Source organism: Erythrolamprus reginae, chromosome 2, assembly GCF_031021105.1.
Source record: "Erythrolamprus reginae isolate rEryReg1 chromosome 2, rEryReg1.hap1, whole genome shotgun sequence".
Lineage (NCBI taxonomy): Eukaryota > Metazoa > Chordata > Lepidosauria > Squamata > Dipsadidae > Erythrolamprus > Erythrolamprus reginae.
The window spans coordinates 17,213,043-17,221,140 of record NC_091951.1 but is presented as its reverse complement, the minus strand read 5'-3'; the positions used below and the strand labels follow the sequence as shown (position 1 = coordinate 17,221,140).

Below are 8,098 nucleotides of genomic sequence, written 5' to 3'. Positions count from 1 at the left end.
CTGGCACGGGGTAGGGATGAAGTAGGGAAAAAGTTCAAAGAGCAACTAGGGTGATTAAAGTTCTGAAGAGTAAAACATATGAAGAACGACTGCAGGATTTGGACTTGGGTAGTCTAAAAAATTAAGGATTAGGGGTGACATGATAGCAGTATTTCAGTATTTCAGAGGCTGCCGCAAGGGAGAGAGCGGGTCAAATTATTCTCCAAAGCACCTGAGGGCATGACAAGAAACAATAGATAGAAATTAATCAAGGAGAGAATTAAGTAAAATTAAGGCGAAACTTCACAACAGGATAATTAATTGGTGGGATAATTTGGCTTTTAGAAGTTGTGGGTGCTTCATCACTGGAGATTTTTAAGAGGAGACTAAGCAGTCACTTATCTAAAATAGTATAGGTTCTCCTGCTTAAGCAGGGGGCTACACTAGAAGATCTCCAAGGTCCCTTCCAGCTCATGCATTATATTCAAGTGTTCGGGGGGGGGGTCTCATCCCCAAACCTTAGAGATCATTGTCACATTTAAACCAACACAATTTCTAGGTTTTTTCTCTTTGGTCAACATGTCCTTCCTCTCTTCTCCTCCTAACTCAGCTAGAATTTCAAATTCCTTCTGGAATTCCTTCTTGTTTCTCTCAGAAAAAGCCTCTGGGCAAAGCAAGTCATCCCAATTCACATACAAAACAAGTGTAACTGCACAATATTTAAGTTTCTGTAATATGGTAAATGATTTAACTTTACTAGATAAATGGTCAAAGCAATGGAAACTGCAGTTTAATGTTTCCAAATGCACTTTGGGAAAAGGAATCCTCAATCTGAGTATTGCATTGGCAGTTCTGTGTTAGCAAAAACTTCAGAAGAGAAGGATTTAGGGGTAGTGATTTCTGACAGTCTGAAAATGGGTGAACAGTGTGGTCGGGCAGTAGGGAAAGCAAGTAGGATGCTTGGCTGCATAGCTAGAGGTATAACAAGCAGGAAGAGGGAGATTGTGATCCCCTTATATAGAACGCTGATGAGACCACATTTGGAATGCTGTGTTCAGTTCTGGAGACCTCACCTTCAAAAAGATATTGACAAAATTGAACGGGTCCAAAGACGGGCTACAAGAATGGTGGAAGGTCTTAAGCATAAAACGTATCAGTAAAGACTTAATGAACTCAATCTGTATAGTCTGGAGGACAGAAGGAAAAGGGGGGACATGATCGAAACATTTAAATATATTAAAGGGTTAAATAAGGTCCAGGAGGGAAGTGTTTTTAATAGGAAAGTGAACACAAGAACCAGGGGACACAATCTGAAGTTAGTTGGGGGAAAGATCAAAAGCAACATGAGAAAATATTATTTTACTGAAAGAGTGGTAGATCCTTGGAACAAACTTCCAGCAGACGTGGTAGATAAATCCACAGTAACTGAATTTAAACATGCCTGGGATAAACATATATCCATCCTAAGATAAAATACAGAAAATAGTATAAGGGCAGACTAGATGGACCATGAGGTCTTTTTCTGCCGTCAGACTTCTATGTTTCTATGTTTTTAAGTGTCTGGTAATGCAGTGTGCCCCTACATTGTTCACAATTCAAGAGATTTATCTCTGCTACGGACTTTCAGATGCATTTTTAACTGTGATTTGCAACAAAGTCGCTCCGAGTCCTCAGAGAGGGGCGGAATACAAATCTAATATATTATTATTATTATTATTATTATTATTATTATTATTATTATTATTAAAGTATTCTCATTCCCCGCCCAGTTGTGAAGCTACTCTCCAATGTGATCTTGGTTGTGCATACAAAAGGATGAAAGTTGGGCAAAACATTTCCCACAATCTTAACATTTATATGGTTTTTCTCCAGTGTGCCTTCGCTGATGCTTTGAAAGAGTAACTTTCTGAGAGAAACACTGCACTTCCAGCATTTAAAGGGCTTCGTTCTTGAATGGATTCGGCTGTGACTTTTAAGGTGAGATGAATGCAAAAGCTTTCCCACACTCTAAACATTTATAACTTGTTTTCCCCTGCATGAATTCTTACATGATTTCTAAGGTTTGATGTGGTACGATAGAATTGTCCACACTCAGTGAATTGATAAGGCTTCTCCCCGGTGTGAATGTGTTGATGTCTCCAAAGTACTTCCTTATAAGCAAAAGATTTCCCACATTCTGTGCATCTGTACAGCTTTATGCCTGTATGGACCCTCTCATGCACTCCAAGGGTGTGTTTTCCGGGAAAATGATTTCCCACACTCTAAACATTTGTACGGCTTCTCCCCTGTGTGGATTCTCTCATGATTCTGCATGTCTTTTCGTGTAAGAAAACCTTTCCCACACTCCCCACATTTATAGGGTTCCTCCCCTTTGTGAGCCTTCTGATGTCTCCGAAGTTCAAAAGAATACATAAATCTTCTCCCACATTCTGGGCATTCAAAGGGTCTGTCTCCAGTGTGAATTTTCTGATGTCGCACCAGGGTTGATTTACTGGAAAAGTATTTCCCACATTCGAGGCACTTTACATTTTTCTCCCCTCGATGTGTTTTCCAATGACTCCGAAGAGCTGAACTCTGGGTGAAACAATTTCCACACACAAAGCATTTGTAAGGTTTTTTCTTTTTCTCCCCTCTGTGTGTTTTTTCATGACTGTGAAGATATGTTCTCAGGGTGAAACATTTCCCACACTCAAAGCATTTGTAAGACTTTATTCCTGAATGAATCTTCTTATGGAGCCAAAGAGTTGAGTTCTGAGAAAAGCTCTTCCCACATTCCCAACACTTGTAAGGTTTCTCACCTGTGTGGATTCTCTTGTGGTCCCTGAGAGTGGATTTTGCACAGAAAAATTTCCCACATTCTAGACATTGATAAGGTTTAACTCCAGTGTGGGTTTTCTGATGTTGAAGAAGTTCTAACTTTCGTTCAAAGCGTAAGTCACATTCCTCACATTTATAGAGTTTTAATCTGCCTTCCAAACCTTGAGAGGATCCACTTTGAAAATGGATCTTCCTGTGCGTCAAAAGGAAGGACCAGCAAGGAAAGATTTTGCCACACTCTGAGCATATATGGGTTGTTGGGTGATTTTCAGGGGTGTTGCTTGTTTCTGATGGGAGAGGCAATGGTTTCTCACGGTCCATACTTGTTGGCGGCGGCTGCCTTGAACTGATTTTCTACTGTTTGTCGTAGTTAGATCACAATATTTTATTTCTGTTGTGGAAAAAAAGAAATGGAGAATAATATTTCTTTTTGAGAAAGGTAGGGAATCATAAAATCTGAGATTTGGAAGGACCATGAAGATCTTCCAGTCTAACCCCCTATCCAAGACTTCAAAACTCCTGGATAAAATCTCCAGTGATTTAAAACTACAACAACACATCTCTTGGAGGCAAAATCTTCTGTTGTTGTAGTTTTAAAATGATTTTGTGTGTTGTTAAGTGAAGGAAGACCCAGGGAAGAACTGCAGGGAGGCCTCAAGGGGATGGGGGAGAGCCTGGAGATCCAGCACAAGCATGATTTAAGAGAGCTGCAGCCACTCCCAGAAGCCTCAGAAACGTCAGGGGGGTGACTTAAGCCATTTCAGCCATCTGCCACTGACCCCAGGTCTGGACTTCAGCCCATTGTAACTGGTGCCACTGAGAAATGCGGCCTTAATCACCAGGCTGCCAGCCTTTTGCAGCCTTGCACCATTCCCCAAGCCGCATATTCCATATGGTTTCTAAGCAATATGGACCAAAGCATCTCTAGGCTTATTCAGGACCCCCTCAAGTCAAACGTGGACTCCGTTGGGACTCTGCCTCCCCTGTCGTCTCTTCCTCACCTGGAGACAAACTCATGGGACTTCATCCACTTACGGTAATAACTGAGTCCGCAGAGAGGGGCGGCATACAAATCTGAAAGAAAGAAAGAAAGAAAGAAAGAAAGAAAGAAAGAAAGAAAGAAAGAAAGAAAGAAAAAAAGAAAAAAGAAAAAAAGAAAAAAAGAAAGAGAGAGAGAGGAAGAAAGGAAGAAAGAAAGAACTTAACAACTGCAACAGTAAGTGCAGAATTACACTAATTTAGCAAAGCCATCATGTGATATCTCACATAATGACCACTCTGCTAACAAGCAAGATTCCAAACCCAACTGTAGTCATAAGTTGAGGACAACCTACAGGCAACCCAAAAGATTAAGGCATCATATAAGCAAAAAGAGAGGAAAGAGAGTTGAGGTTTAGCATAAACAATTTCTTTTACCCATTGATTTGTTTAATTTGACTTGCATGCTACCCAATCCTAAAGGACTCAGGGCGGCTCACAATAATAAATCTATAAAACAGTATGAAACAATATAAAATCAATTAATAACATTAATATCAGTTTTAAAACCCTCAAATCTTTTCTTGCTTTTTCTGATTATTCCACTGGTGAGCTCCCTCCCATCATGGCTCCTTGATCCTGGCTTCCTTATGACATGTTTTCTCCCCCTGCATGGATCTGTTTCACAGCTCAGTCTCTTCCTCTTGGGAAGACCATGAAACTCTCCTTTGTGCTCTTATTTGCTGTTTAAATTTATTTGCCACCTATCTCACCAAAGGGCTACTCTGGGGGGGGGGGGTCTTATGACAGTAAAAACGTTAAAATGAATATTTGCAATGAAATGGTGAACAATGGAATAAACAATGAAGTACAGTAATGTCAAATTAAAAGTGATCGGGGCGGTGAGTGAAGAGTGTAGGAGGTAGGTGGGGTTTGCTATTAGTCTAGTATCCACTTTCAGTGTAATACTCCTTCATTTGTTTTTGAGGTTAAGACAACACCATCTATGCCAGCCCTCCCTCCTCCCTACCTGCCCCACAGGGCTCCTTCAGTAGGAAGTGCCACAAGTGCCTTAGGCAAGAAGGGAAGGGGAACAAAGCAGCTTCTGTCTTCTCTATCAAGGGCTTCCATTTGGGGGCCACATCTGGCTTCTTCCACAAACCCCAGTTTAGCACAAGACACAGGACTGTTTAAAAGGAGATCATTGCTCTGCATTTCCTACCCCGAGCCATCCCGAGTCTTTGGAGAGGGGCGGCATACAAATCTAATTAATAATTATAATTATAATTGTAATAATAATAATAATAATAATAATAATAATTAATTATTATTATTATTATTATTATTATTATTATTATTATTATTATTATTATTATTATTACCCGGATGGGAGAGAGGCCGACCGATTCCCTGGGACACCGCAGGCTGCTTGTCTGATGCCATGAGTATAACAAGGTCCAAACAAAAAACTGTGTATATTAGAAGGGGAAGTACAGCCAGGTCAACCTAAAAGAGACTCAAACCCAAGGAGACCAGACAAAAAAGAGGAAGGGAAAATGGCTCTGAATTAGCATATCTTCCTTCTCCAGGTGCAACAGCCAAGTTAACTCATAAAAGGGCCATGGCTGATCAAGGCAAATAAACCTATACAGAGCTTCCCCAAAGTGAAATGAAAGACCCTATTTGTCATCCTATGCAGCTCCTCCCAATTTTAAAAAAGCTGAACTGTGACATGGTTTAATGCTGTGGTAAATTCACCCCAAATCACCAATAAAGTACCCAGAGAATTTCAATTAAAGTTTAAGCTTTAGCAAAAGAGCTAATTGTTTCATATTATTAAACTGTAATTGCAAGTGCACTATGGAACAAGGCATAAGCAATAAAAATTTGCACATTTTATAATTAAAAATGTATCATGTGAAACTGTTGTGGTTAGCCCTGGCCCAGCTCATGACCCAAGAAATGTGGATGTGGATGTGGGGGAAACATCCACATGCCGCAGGCCTGTTTTGCTCCCGATGAACGAATTCTCTTCTGACCAAAGAAGCGTGAGTGACAGGGAAGAGGGGAGTTTGGCAGACAGCCCAGGAGGAGATCAATCATCTGTATCATCCCTGGATTCTGAACAAGAATTAATGACACATCCACGCATGTGTAGAGAGATGGATAGGAGACAACAACTGAAGGATTATTACAAGAGAAAATGAGGCCACCTGTGGTTGGGTGGGGCTGCTGTAATTACTGCTACAGATAAAAGTGCAGCCTGGTGTTTTAGCCTCATGGCAGTTTATCTGATTCATTGTTTCGTCAAGATCATGTTTTTGTGCTGTTCAGGATTGTGTGTGTGGACTCTCTGGACTTTAGAATTGGACTCAATTTCCCAGTTATTGGGTGAGCAATTGGATTGCATTTCACCTGTGCCTTGTGTGTACCAGAAAATCCCTTTGACAGTTAAAAAGGGAACTGTTTCTGTTTTTCTGTTTATAAAAACTTTTGGGTTTTACTTTTATCGTGTGGTGTGTGTCTTCCTGGACTAATTACCCTGTAATTATGGGCAGCTGAAACACACCGGCAGAACATGAAACAAGACCCAATTTGGGCTGACACATTTCCCCGTGACCGGACAGCCCCACCACAAGCTGAGTCCCCAGGCAGCCCCTTTCGGCTTCTGGGTTGCAGCCACCCAGCTATTGCAACCCCCCCACTCCTAGCTCCAACTCCACCAAGAGTGGCTTCTTCAACAAATATTGATGAAAGAAATTACGGCTTCATCCAGCACTTTTGCAGTATTGCTGTTTTAAAAACCACATTACAAACCTGGTTTTTAAAGCTCTGGTTTTTTCCCATTTTTTAAACTGCACATGCTCAGAGACCTCATCCTCTGACGGACCACAGAGAGACCTTCTAAAAGCAACCTCCCCAAAGTTCCTTCCCGATCCACCCGAAGCCCCCCGGGGAGCCTTGGTCGGGCGAGGAGGGGGCGGATTCATCCGGGGACGAAGCCCCCTTTGCAGGGAGGGATACGCTCCCTGCAGGCAACGCCAGAGCCGGATCTCCCCGAGGAAAATTCGGCAAGCGGAAGAACGGTGATCCGCAGCTCTCTGGAGGCCAGAGGGAAAGCATCCCTACCTGCCACGATCGGGACCCTGAAGCCTCTCCCGAAGGATCCAGCGGAGACCACCGCCGGGTGAAGCGGTACAGGCGGAGGGAAACGGAAATCCAGTGAGGGGGAGGGGAGAGGAGGAGTCGGGCCTTGCGAGCTCTTCTCGGGCCCCGCCCCTTAGCAGCCTAACTGGATATTTATTTTCACCCTCAGAAACGTTTAATCCAGATGTCATCAGGTCTTATACATTAGTTACATAGTGACCCTCCATTCTGAGAGTTTAAATTGGTGTGTGTTTGTCTGAGCATGGATGGGTCTTCTCACATTTTTTGGTTTCCCAATCCCCAGAGACTCCAAGACAGGAAAGAAGAGAGTTTGGGGCAGCAGGCCAAGATCTCATTTTTTTTGCCATATAGGCAGCACAAAACAACAGGGAAACGAGGAAAAGCCACTGCAAAATATAAATGATTTCATTTGTATTTATTGATATCCACCTTTTATAATTTTTACAAATAAGGAAGTGAACATATCCCACACGTCTTCTTCACCTATTTTTCTAACAATACAGTTAGGTGGGCTAGGCTGAGAGAGTGACTTGCCCAAGGTCACCCATCTGCCTTTCATGGCCATGGCAGGACTGGAACCCATGGCCTCAGGCTCTCTAATGCAGGGTCTTAACCACTACGCCATTCTGGATGTACTGGGTGTTGATTAAGAATGGTCGTCTTTTAAGATGGGTGGAGTTCAGCTGCCACAATTCATGCCGGTTGGGGAATCCTGGGACAAATCCATAGTTTAAAGTTGTGAAGCTTGAGAAACAGATATTGACGTACACAGTCATGCATCAATGTCTCAATTGACATACACAGTCATGCATCAATGTCCATGTAGTAACATATATGTTTGAGGAGTTTGCATTCCTATGAAAATCACCCCGTGCTCAAGGATGAATTTAATTCATATTGAAGACCAGAACTTGTTTGAGGTGAGTGTGGCTAGCAGGGCCCTTGCTCAGAAGCTGAAGAGGAGACAAACCATTATAAAACTGATAATTAACCCATTTCTTGATCAATACTATTTGCCATCTAGCAAGACCCAGGAAGTGTCTTTTCTATAGCAGCCCCTGCCTTGGAGAAGACCCTAGAGGCCTCCCACCCTTCTAGCCTTCTGGAAACCTGTAGTGGGGCGTTTCCCCTGTTTCTGGGACAGAGAATGTCTGAG

General features: G+C 42.3%; 1 pseudogene; it reads right to left on the bottom strand.

The window, feature by feature from the left end:
* Positions 1-1,756: 1,756 nt before the first annotated feature.
* LOC139159789 (zinc finger protein 93-like) lies at positions 1,757-6,988 on the bottom strand (annotated as a pseudogene).
* Positions 6,989-8,098: the final 1,110 nt, after the last annotated feature.